General features: G+C 38.4%; 1 protein-coding gene across 7 annotated transcripts in view; it reads right to left on the reverse strand.

Annotated features, from left to right (window-relative positions):
• Window positions 1-12,535, reverse strand: part of OSBPL8 (oxysterol binding protein like 8) — a 222,682-nt gene that overhangs the window by 179,960 nt on the left and 30,187 nt on the right. Inside the window, exon 1 of one of the 7 annotated variants that reach the window (XM_072655424.1) lies at window positions 5,863-6,014. The exons of 5 other annotated variants lie outside the window; for them this stretch is intronic. The gene's annotated coding sequence lies outside the window, so the exon portion shown is untranslated. Of the gene's footprint in view, window positions 1-5,578; window positions 5,798-5,862; window positions 6,015-12,535 lie in introns of those variants that run through there. One more of the 7 variants, XM_072655423.1, reaches the window with a different exon arrangement.

A 12,535-nucleotide genomic window follows, 5' to 3' on the forward strand; every position in this document is an offset into this window, starting at 1 on the left:
GCATCACAAACAGTTAGGCTACTTAAGAGTCAATCCAGTATGGCAAATCTTTAATAAACTTTGTTTTTCTTTGGCTTCAAGAAGGCTTGTGTTCAATTCATTTGAGCAGGACCCAGCATGTTGGTATTTTGGGGTTCCCCAACACCCCGAACCTCAACAGTACTGTTTTACATGTTATCAAAAGACTTTGATAAAGTCATGGGTGATATGCTCATCTCATTTACAGATGACACAAAACTGTCTTGACAAGCTTGGGCATAATCTAGTAAATAAAGTTTAATAAGGATAAATATAAAGTCTTGTACTTGGTGACAAAAAAAAATTAACTTCATGAGTATAAAATAGTGAAACATGATTAGAGATAATGGTTCTGAAGAAAATATGAACTACAAATTCAATGAGTCATTAGGATGACATGGAAACCAAAAAAGCTAATGCAATCTTGGGCTGCATTAAGAGGGCGCAGCATCTAGGAATAGGTAAGTGATTGTCCAACTGCCCTCAGAAATGTCTTCTGAAACATTAGGTTCAGTTGTGGGAATCACTTTCTTAAGACTTTGATAAACTGGAGAGTATCTAAAGGAGGGCAATTAGGTGGTGATGGGCCTTGGGGCCATGTCATCTGATGATCAGCTGAAGGAACTTACTAAATTTAGCCAGGAGAAAAGATGATTCAAGGGGTAAATGAGGGCTGTCTTCAAGTGTTCAAAGGGCTGTTATAAGAAGGGTTAGGCTTGCTCTGTTTGGCCTTGGCCTTCTGCCCTCATTTTTTCACTGCTGGCTTATATAGTAGGCTAAAGGTAAAGGTTAAAACTGAGTCATCACTGTGCCCCTTCTGCTCTGAGACACATAGTTCTTGTGCTAGCTTAAGGGTCTCTTGGGATCTCTTTCTGCCTTGATGCTTCCTGCTCTGGAATGCTCCTGGTCCAATGCAAGCTTATGTGCTGGGATAAAGGTTAGCAATGAGTTCACTATTCTGCTTCTGTTCTCACAGCCACACAGCTAAGTTTCTATAACATTTTTTGTGCTCATTACTCAGCTAGGACCCAGTGCTCATCCGTGGCAGCAGCTCTCCACTTTGGATCCATGACCCATAACTAAGTAATGGGAGGAAAAGCTGCAAAATGGCCCCCAATCCTACTTCCAGCGCTAGTTCAGGGATCTCTTGGGATCTTTTTCTGTTCTGGTGCCCTATCTTGGTTCCCTTTCTATCCTTGGATACTGGAGTACTCTTGGACTACTGCTGCCTGGACTAGTGCTGCCACATTGTGCTCCTAGCAAGTCCCCACCCCAGTGTGTACAGATTTCTCTATCTTCCTAAATTGCCCTGAGCTGGAAAAATGAATCACTGTGACTTTTTCTTAGCTTTCCCCAACAGAACTCATTCTGACTCTTGTGTTAGGTTGTTGTGGAGGTATGCTGAGAGAGCTAGGCAAAAATGCAGACTCTGCCATTTTGATTCTGCCAAACTTCCTTTACTTTAAGCAAAATTTCTAGTAGTTTTGTCAACTATGTCCAAGCACTTAAAAAATACAGCAGGGAGAGTGAGAATTAATGCCATATGTTCACACTGATCTCCAGCTATGCAAACTTCTTTAAAAAGGCAAAAGAACTATCATCCCATGTTTTCAAATGGTCTTAAGTACTTAAGCTTTCAAAAGTATAAACAAGCAAAGAAAACTGATTTCTAAATTTCTGAACTGTTATTTCAATGACCTCTTCACTGGAGGTCCTACTATATATTCCACCACAGCACTCTGTTAAGGAATTAAAAAGCTATCATGGAAACGGCCTAAATATTAGACATTTTTTTCTTCATCAACTTTGCCTAAGGCAAATAAAGAGATGAATGTATGAGTGAATTAATAGATAAATAAACAAATACAAGGAAGAACAGTCAAGAAAAAAACTATTACAAGCACCCAGAAAGCAATAGTTCAAATATTGTATAAACACAGTCAGGATAACACAAGATTTAGCAGCTTCTACATTAAAGGATCAGAGGGCTTGGAATATCATATTCTGGAAGGCAAAGGAGATAGAATCATAACCAAGAATCACCTAACCAGAAAAACTGAGTATAATCCTTCCAGGGGGAATATGGAGATTTAATGAAGGTGAGAAATTTCAGTCATTTCTGATAAAAAGACCACAGCTAAATAGAAAATCTGACTTTCAAATACAAGACTCAAGAGAAACATAAGAAGGTAATCATAAAAGAGAAAACCATAAGGTGTTCAATAAAGTTAAACTCTTTATATTACTTCATGGGAACATGATACTTATAGGTCATAAAAATTTAACCATCACTAGAGTAGTTAGGAAGAGTATACATAGATAGACAGGACACATATGTGAGATGGGATGATATCTAAAAAAATTTTGTTAAGAGCTGATAAAGAGGGATGCACTAGGAGAAGGGAAAAGGGAGATGTTGAAATGAGTAAATTATCTCACACTCAGTTGGGTAGAGAAATCTATCTTACCCTACAGGAAAGTAGGAGGGGAAAGGGATTTAAAAAATGGAAGGGGGGGGAACCCTGATAGAAGAGAAGGCAGATTGAGGGAGGTGGTAGTTAGGAGCAAAACACTTCTGAGGTGAGACAGGGTAAAAGTAGAGTCAATTCTCTAAATATTTGAGAAATCAGCCTTTTATCAGAGAAATTTGCTGCAAAAATTTTTTCACAGTTATGATTTATTATTCCACCCTATTTTCCCCCCTGTTTATCCTTCCTCTTAAGAAATACATAAATTTAGAGATGAAGTTCAAATGGTCACAAAAAAATTAGCCACCAAAGGCAGACTGATGTATGCCTAGGTACATACTTCACTCATTCTCATAACCTTATCTTTTTTCCAACCGTATATTTACACTAATGGCTTGGAGAAAGGGAATTAATTATGCAAGCACATAGGCCCTACTCTTGAACAATCTTCATCTGGACTAGGAGATATTTACTAAGGAATAAGACTCACCCAATGTTTCGCTGAAATCAATGGCAAAGTTGACTGCAGTCTAGCTCACCTAAAACTTCCTCCTTCCCTTATTTCATCTAACTCTTAAACAATATCTTATATTATTCAATTCCTCAGTAGTGTCTCAGTACTCAGAGCAAAAATGACTATTAGGTTTCCAGTTTGCTATGACAATAAAAGGGAAAATGATTTGTGGAGAGAAGAGAATGTGTCAGGGGAGAAAGACTGATAAACAGAAGATCTACAAGTAACTGGAGAACTACATGGTTTCATTTCTATTTTCAGATTTGGGATTCAAGTGGGTCTAAAGTTTCTCCACAAGCCTGAAGACACATAAATTCCATTAATGAGATGGCAAAGTATAAAAGAGTGATAAACAATGATAGATACCTGAATGACTACTAGTCATTCATTCAACAAATATTTACTAAACACCAAGTTAGGCAATGTGATACAAAGAAAAAAAATGGGTTCCTGCCCTCAAGGAGGCCATAAGGACAAAAACACATACACAGAAAATCAAACAGAAATTAGAGAAAAAATAATTTCAGCAGTGAGGGAGGGGCATTAGCAACTGGAAGACCAGAACAGGTTTCCTATGACAGTTCGCACCTAAGTTTCATGATTTACTACAGAACTAAAGGGAAATGAGGGATTCCACAGGTGAAAGTGAGAAGAGTACATTCCCAGCCCAGGGACAGTCTGAGAATAAATAGGCCAAGATTTGGAGGGCAGAAAGGCACATCTGGTTAACCACAAGGGCGGGTTTCATTAAGTAATGTGAAATGTAAATATGCTGCAGCCAGATTGTAAAGTGTTTTCCATACACAGCAGAAGGCGGCTCTACTTTATCCTGGAGACAAAAAGGTGCCACCAGTGCTTATAAGCAGAGGAGAGGCACAGTGAAACCTTGGGTTTGGGAATGTAGCTTAGGGGGAAGGTGCACCATGGGAGAAGAGAACTTGAGTGAGAGGCCAATTAGGAAACTGTGGCAATAGTCCAGGCAAGAGAGATAAGGGGGAGTGGAGTGGTGCAGTGGGGTGGAGATAAGAATTTAAGATATTTTATGGAGGTAGAATAAACAAAACTTGGCAACTGATTGGATATAAGGGGTGAGGAAAGTTAGATTCAAGGATGATTCTCACACAGCCAATGTGAGAGACTGAAAGGATGGTGACACCCTTAAACAGAAATTAAGGAGAGGAGAATGTTGGAATGGAAAGATAACGAGTTCTGTTTTTAACATATTGAATGCCGGTAGGAGACATACAACAAGCAGCTGGTGATTGGTACTAAAATGAGGCATATAATTCTAAATATATAACAAGGGTGCAAAATATTTATTTGCCCGGGACAAAGAACTAAAATCTCTTCTAGTGTCACTTGTAGTTGGCCTGACAATAAATGAGCACATTCTGCTTACAGAAAGTCTCCAATCATAGCAACAATTTCAGTTTCAAAGCAGAAAAGAAAATAAAGCAGTGGGGCAGAGGAAGAGAATTATGCAAAGAAACACTTTTTTCTTGCTTTTTTTTCTCAAAATCATGTTGGAAACAACGCAAAAAGAAAAAAAATGAATAAGTATGGTAAATTCTGATATTATATAGAAATGAGTCACATGATTCCTTCAGAAAAAAACTTTCTAAAAGTGAATTTCTGAGACACATGTTAAAAAAAAAAGCTAAGAACAAAGGTTGATGAAGGAGAAAAGGAATGAGGGTATTCAAGTTGGAGAGAATGACAACATGCAAAAGCACGGAGGCAGAAAGCAACAAAATGCAAGTTGGGTAGGGCAAAATTAGCTTTCCTGTGATGGAGTCCATGTGGAATTGAGGTTAGTTCCTCTGGCATAAATACTGTATTCATTTGCATTTTTTGCTTCAAACTCAAATAAGAAATTTTTCAACTTAATGCTAAAGGATGCAAAGATGAACTTATATTCTTTTTTTTAGTAAAATAAAAATTGTTCCTTCTCTATGGGGGGAAAAGAAGGACAATTCAACTTTTTTTCTTTTTTAAAGAAAATCTGAATATTTCCTACCATCCACTTTGGTCTCTTATATGTGAGTTGTGTTTCTTTTATTCCAGCAGTAACTGCAAAAAAGGTTACAGCTGAGCAACTTGTAAAAACAACTGTCACTATTTTGTTGAAATCATAAAAGCACTGACATTTCTTAAAATCTGATTGTTGCTTTGGTAAACAAAATATATATCATATAATATGTATTTTACATTATACTGTATATTGTGTATATAAATATAAAAGTCTCCTCAAATGCTATCAGATTCAATTCACAGTACAATTAAATAAACATGACACAAAATGTTAAGACTTCACAAATTTACAAATGTTCAAAAGAGAGAGAATTGTGTAAGGTAATTAGAATTTAAACTGACAGTACCCAGACTGAAAGAAAAAAAAAGTATTCGTTAAAGGGCAATAATATTGACCTTCAGTCACCAAGTATCATTCCTCACAGTCGCTGTCCCATTATATCCAAAATGTTGCCATAGCCTGTCAATTTCACCTCTACCATATCTCTCAAATACACCCCTTCCTCTCCTCCAACTCTGGGACCTCTCTGGAGAAGGCTCTCCTCACCTCACATCTTGATAACTGCAATAGCCTGTTGTGTTTTGTTTTTATCCTGGGGAGGGGGAGGTGTCTGCCCGTTTCAAGTCTTTCCCCACTGATCTATCTTCCATTCAGCCACCAAAGTGATTTTCCTAAACTGCAGGTTCCATTATGTCATCACCACTCCTACCAAACCCCACCCCCCAAAAAACCTCCAGGGGCTCCCTACTACCTCCAGGATCAAATACAAAATGCTCACTCACTCATTCACCCTGGCATTTGAAGCTCTTCATACTCTAGCCCCCTCCTACCTTTCCATAGTCTTCTTACACCTTCCTCCCCTATACATTCTCTTTGATCCAGTGACACTGGCTTCTTGGACATTCCACAAACAAAGTACTCCATATCTCAGCTCTGAGCATTTTCTTCGGCTGTCCCCCACGCCTGGCACACTCTCCCTCCTCCACTCTGACTACTGACCTCCCTGGCTTCCCTTAAGTCCCAACTAAAATTTCACCTTTTACAGGAAGCCTTTCCCAAATGCTCTTAGTTCCAGTACCCGTTCCTATTCATAGGGAAGATTCTGTTATCCTTTTAGAGTTTAGTTTCTCAGGATCTATGGCCATGGCAATGTCTAGTTTCTAGGTGCTAGATAATAACTCCCAGAATAGTTCCAAGGATTCGATAGTAGTTCCCAGAATTATAGTGATGGGCAGTCATACTGAGGCTGCACCATGAGATAAGGGGTGACATAATGTGACATTTACGACAATTGTGCAAAAATACAATATTGCTAAAGTTAACCTGTGAGGCCACTGTTGGCAATAAACCTTTCTTGTCTATTGTTCTTGCCCTATAAAGCAAGTGGGCACTGATAAGTGAGTGGGAAAAATCATGGGGAAAACCATGGGTAAAGTACAGAGGAATGTATATACCTGTCTCAATGGGCTCCCACTGAGGCTTAAGGGGATTTAGGGGAATTCCCAAGCTGTGCCTGTCTCAGTTGACCCCACAGAGACATGGTAGTGCCAGAGAGAAGGGTGATTAGGGAATGCTCTAAGAGCTGATTCTTCCAGCAACCCCTTGAGAGGACTACCCGAGAATAAAGCTGATTACTCACCCCTCTGAAGCTGTCTGCCTGTCTGACCAGATCAAGAGTAAACGTGTTAGAGGCTGGAGACTGAAACCTCCAGTGCCTCCCATGGGTTGTCTGTGAAACCTGAAACACTTCCCTCTGTTAATTATCTTCTATTTATTCTGTACACAGCTTATTTTGTCCATATTTGTTTGCACGTTGTAAACTCCTTGAGAACAGGGACTGTCTCTTGGCTCTTTTTGTATCCCCAGCATTTAGCACCAGGCCTGGCACGCAGCAGTCTCTTAATAAATGTTTATTGATAGATTGTCTTCAGATACAGCAAAGTTCTAACTAACTGAAGTCTCAGTACTAAGAGGTATGTCACGTGCTGACATTTAGCTAACAAACTGAACCAATTGTTTCAAATAAAGCTATCTATTTAGCGCAACACCCAAGTTAAGAGTTCTTAGGATATAGTATAAGCAATCAAAATTGTCATTTTACTTGATCTTGCTTGTATTCACCTTAAATATAAGAAAACATTTATTTACTAAGTCCTTATAATGTGCCATGGAGTCTCAAAACAGAGTAAGATAGTCTCTCTTTCCTCAAGGAGTATAACTCCAAAGTTGAGATAATAAATTTCTTCTACTACATGGTAAGATATGTATGCTGTGATACAAATTAAGCAATAAATTCTAAACATTACTAAGAAACTTGAGGTGAGAAAGATCATTTTCAAGTAGGATACAGCTTGAGAGGTTTTCATCAAGAAAGTAGTACCTGAATTGAGCTCAGGGGGCTTTCAAAATGCAAAGAGGAAGAAGGATTTAAATGCTACTAGGAGAACAGAAAAAGGAAATTTAAGATGAGGTTAATTGTGCATCTATTTTTCTTCAAATGAAAAAATTAATAAAATGCCTGAATTTTCAAATATAACCACGTATTAGTTTCATGACGGGTACAAACATAATGGATAGCACTAGTTGTGGCACTAGTATTTGGGAAGGCATATTGTTCATGTATTTTTTACTTAATTTGAAGATCTTTCCCACCCATTAATAGGCCCATGTGACCTGCTTAAATCACATGGAAGCCTAAATCACATGTTATGGGAGGAGCTTGATGAATGGGTGGAACAGGAAGGGTGGAGCACAGTTGGGAGGAAGTTGCTGAGAGCAGCTGGGGCAGAGGAGAGAGGGAACAGGCAAGCAGGTATAGCTAGTCTTGTGAGTGTTTGCTTGTGGGAAGGGGAGGAAGGGAAAAACTTGGGAATGGTGTTATCCCCTCACAGTGCTAATGTGTATTGATTTCTTGATTACTATGATGGATCTGGCTTCTGCTATCTGAATAAATGCTTTTCTTCAGCCTTCTATATGGAGAGTTTGTTACACTTTGTGATTCAGAACTACACCGGCACATTCATAGTTACCACCAGTCTATGAATATTGCCTTGGTGTTACAGAAAAGGATGATGAAAAATGTCCTAGTTTCAGAAAAGGAGGATCATAGGTTTAGAATGGGAAGGGACCTCAAGGTCATCTTATCCAATCCCTCACTTCTTTACAGATGAGAAGACTGAAAGCCAGAGAAGTTAAAGGACTTGCCTAAAGTCACATGGATAGTACTACTTACAATATTTATGTAGCATTCACAGATATGCTGAACCAAAATCCAACCACAATCTCTTAAGTCCCATTTTATCCTCCAGAACTGATGAAAACAAGTACAATCTTTTTTCTATATTACAATCCTGAATTCCTTGAAGACTACAATCATCTACAAAATACTAGTGTGTGACTATCATCTCCCTTGCTATAGACACAATACTTCCATTAATGCAAATTAATTAATGTTAAAGATAACATTCCATCAAAAAAACAATCCAAACCCCATTACTGGAAGAAAAAGTAATAATTATCCATGTTCTTTGACCCAGAGATCCCATAGCTAACTATAAACTTAAAGGAGTTTTTCACCTGATAAATATATTAACCACACAAAGGTGTGAGGACAGTGCTTAATAAACCATAAAATGTTATCTAAAATATGAGATGCCACTTGGTAAGCAACTGCTACACTGAAAGGCACAAAAGATATTAGGATAAAACAAAACAGTCTCTTTCCTCAATCAAATTACCATTTACCAGATGGGGCAAAGGATAAGAGAAACATACATGATTAACAATATGAAAAATTATAGTTATGTGCTTAAGAAAGGTTCACAGTGCCAAGAGATTGAAGAAGGAAAATGTAATTTGCAATGCAGTCACCAACCTTCACTTCAGAAACTGGAGAGTGAAGAATACCTCACTCAGCAGAAGTGTGACAGACATACGGCAGAGAATGAGATGTACACTGCTAAACATGGTCAACTTGTTGCTTGTACCATTTCGCCACCCTTCTTTTTTTATAAGGGAAGCGTGTCCTTGGGAAATGAAAGCCAATATGACAGAAGCATCAATAAACCTTTTTTTCCTCTAACAATAAGATCCCTTGTAGTTTGGGAGAAGAAAATGTTACAGAATATTACATGGAAAAAGCCTTAAGGAACTAGGTGTTAAAAATTCCGGAAGCAGAAATGTGGGGAGATGTTATTCCAAAACATGGGGAACAATGTGAACAAAAGCACAAAAATGACAGGAAAAAAGAATGAAGAATAGTCTGATTATGCTGGAGTAAATGAGAGATGAACAATTACTTACATTTCTTTAGTGCTTTTAAGTTGTAAAGAGGAGGAGTAGATGACATTCCTGAAAAGTGAGTTGAATTAAGATTGTGAAAAAGCCTGAATGCCAAGGCAAAGAGACTCTATGTTATATGGGGGGGGCTGAACAAAGATTTTGCATAAAAAGACTCAGACCTCGCATTATGAAGAACATTCAAGCAGCAATACGAACGATAGAGCAGATTGAGTAAAGTCTGAAGGACAAATAAAGTGGCTATTGTAGAAGTCAAGGAAGAAATAAGGTGAGAGGTAAAGAACTGAAAGCTGGTGGTTGTAATAGGAGCCAAAAAGAGGGGGTAATCAAATAGATCAAAAAAAAAAAAAGAGGAAAAGGACCTATATATACAAAAAATATGTATAGCAGTCCTTTTCATAGTTGGCAAAAACTGCAAACTAAGAACAGAAAAAGTCGGGGAAAAAGGACTGTCCACCTATTTGGGAAATAACTATACAAACTGGAATGGCTGAACAAGTTGTGGTATATGAATGTAATGGAATACTATTGTGCTATAAGAAATGATGAACAGAAAGACTTCAGAAAGGCCTGGAAGGACTTATATGAGCTGATTCTGAGTGAAAGGAGCAGAACCAGGAGAACTTTGTACACAGTAACAACCACAGTGTGCAAGGGATTTTTCTGGTAGACTAAGCCCTTCACAGCAATGCAAGGACCTAAAAAATTCCAGATGAACTCTTGAGGCAAAATGCCTTCCACATCCAGAGAAAGAACTATGGAATTGGATTGCAGAATGAAGCAGACTATTTTCTCTTGTGTTTTGGTTTGGTTTTTCTCATGGTTTCTCCCATTCATTTTAATTCTTCCATGCAACATGACTAAGATGAAAATGTATTTAATAAGAATGTATGTGTAGAACCTATGTAAGATTGCACACCATCTCAGGGAAATAGGGGGCAGGGAAGGGGAAAAGAAGGTAGAGGGAGGGAGATTTATGGAAGCGATTGTAGAAAACTGAAAACAAATTAATTAATTAAAAATAAAATAAATAACTATACAAATTATGGTACATGATTTTTTTTCCTGTAATGGCTTTTATGATAATATAGCAAAAAAAGTATCTGGATCAAGGTGGGGTGAAGAGGTACATCTTCTTGTTATAAGGTACAGAGGGAAGGCATGAGAGACAGAGAAGCTGTAGAGCAGATTCTTCACCCTGTTACTTCCCTACAATACCCTTAAAAGTTCATTAGTTCTGAAGCTAAGTCAAGGGCAGACTGAGGTAGGGGAAATTAAGAGACGCTTGCAAAAAAAATATGCTACTCAGGCAGGGAAAGGCCTCCCAGATCTTGCCCCAACCCCACCAATCCTAGGCTGATAATCAGGGAGCATTCAGGATGGGCCCAGATCACAAAAGTGGCTGACAAGTTAAGGAGAAGGGTTACAAGCTCAACTAATGGCTGGAGGTGGCTGAAGTTGACCTGTCCATGATATAAACTAGCAGTAGAGTCAATCTGCTTTGAAGCCTACTAGTTGGCTCCAGATTAGGAAGCTAATTTAAGTTCATGCTATTCCAAGGCATTTTCTTCAAGTCCAATTGAACAACCACAGGTCCTTTCCTACAGGACCTCTAAGTTCCTGAGTACTCATAGGTCCATGTCCTAAACTCAAAGTACAAATAAGCAGGAATTCAAAACACATTACTGCTGCATCCCTTATGGCCCAAATAATTACTGCTACTTCTCAACAGAAGAAATTACAAGAACCAACTTGTAACTAAGAAGAAACTCAAATACCAAGAGAGCCACTCTTTTTGTGTAATGCCTCCCAATCTATCTGGGCCACTGTGGCTGGAAAAAGGATGCAAGGTGAATGTTCCTCTTCAGTAGGGGGCTGACTCCACATTCATCTCTGAAAGAATTGGAAAACTGAAATAACTGGGGTAGGCCCTAGGTCTTTTGGGAATGGAGCTCTAAAGGCTTTGGGAGAGGTAGGCTAGGGTAGACTGGAGAGTACAGAGGGTATTAAGTAGGGTCTGAAGAACTAAGGGAGACTGAGGATAGAGAGAGTGGAGAGGAGCAAAAAAGGGATAACAGAACTGCTCTGAGAAAACATTATCTTGGAGAAGCTAAGAGAACCCCCAGAGCTCTATGGTATATAAATATAAAGATGATTATTTGCCATGAAAATGACAAAATGGACAGTTTCAAAGGAAACTGGGAAAACTTCTATAATCTAATGCAGAGTAAAATAAGTAGAACTAAGAGAACAATTTACATGACAACATCACAGAAGCAAATAGTTTTGAAAGGTTTTAGAACTCTAATTCATACAATCATAAACCTCAGGTCCAGAGGACTGACAATGAATCACTCCACTCACCTCCTGTCAGATAAATGATGGCACTTAAATCCAGAATGAGACAAGCCTTTTTAGGCACGAACATTGTGGGAATTTGTTTTGTTGGACTACACATATTTGTTGTCAGTTTTGTCTTTTGAGGTTTAAAAAAAAACCATTGAGGAGGAAGGGGAGTAGCAGTGGGAGAGAGATAAAAATGTTAGTAAAAACAAGTATTTTTTAAAAAGAAAAGAAGAAGCAAATTTGAGAGCTACTTTGGAGGCACAATCAATAAGACCTAGCTGCTAACTGGAAGTGGGATCCTGAGAGAGAAGGATCAAATCTGATTTATATTTCAAGCATAGTGACGGAAGAAACTGGGAAGATAAACAGGAAGAGCATATTTGAAGAAGATGGGTTCAGTTTTAGACATTTTCAGTTTACAGTAACTTTATAACCTATTTGGAAGTGTGGGACTAAAATTCAAGACACAGTCTGTGGCTTAAAATACTGGTTTGGGAGTTATCTGCATAGAAGTGATCATCTAAAGCCATCAAAGTGGGTAAGGTGGCCAAGGATGATAGTAGAACAAGAGAAAAGAATGCAAGAGAGGAAACAAAACCACTCAATTATAAATGAGCAATCAGAGCAAAAGGAAAACCCAGAGAGCATGGCATCACAATGAAGGAAAGAGCATACAAAGAAGAGTATAGCTAACTCTCAAACACAGTGGACAGAAGAGTGAGAACTTAAAAAAATAAAAATCATTGGATCCAGCCGTACTAAGGTGATTAGTTACTTTGAAGAGAACTGCTAAGTGGTGTAGTGGCTAGAGTACCAGGCTTGAAATCATGAGGGCTCATCTTCCTGAGTTCAAATCCA

The sequence above is a fragment of the Notamacropus eugenii genome, chromosome 3, assembly GCF_028372415.1.
Source record: "Notamacropus eugenii isolate mMacEug1 chromosome 3, mMacEug1.pri_v2, whole genome shotgun sequence".
In the NCBI taxonomy this organism is placed as follows: Eukaryota; Metazoa; Chordata; class Mammalia; order Diprotodontia; family Macropodidae; genus Notamacropus; species Notamacropus eugenii.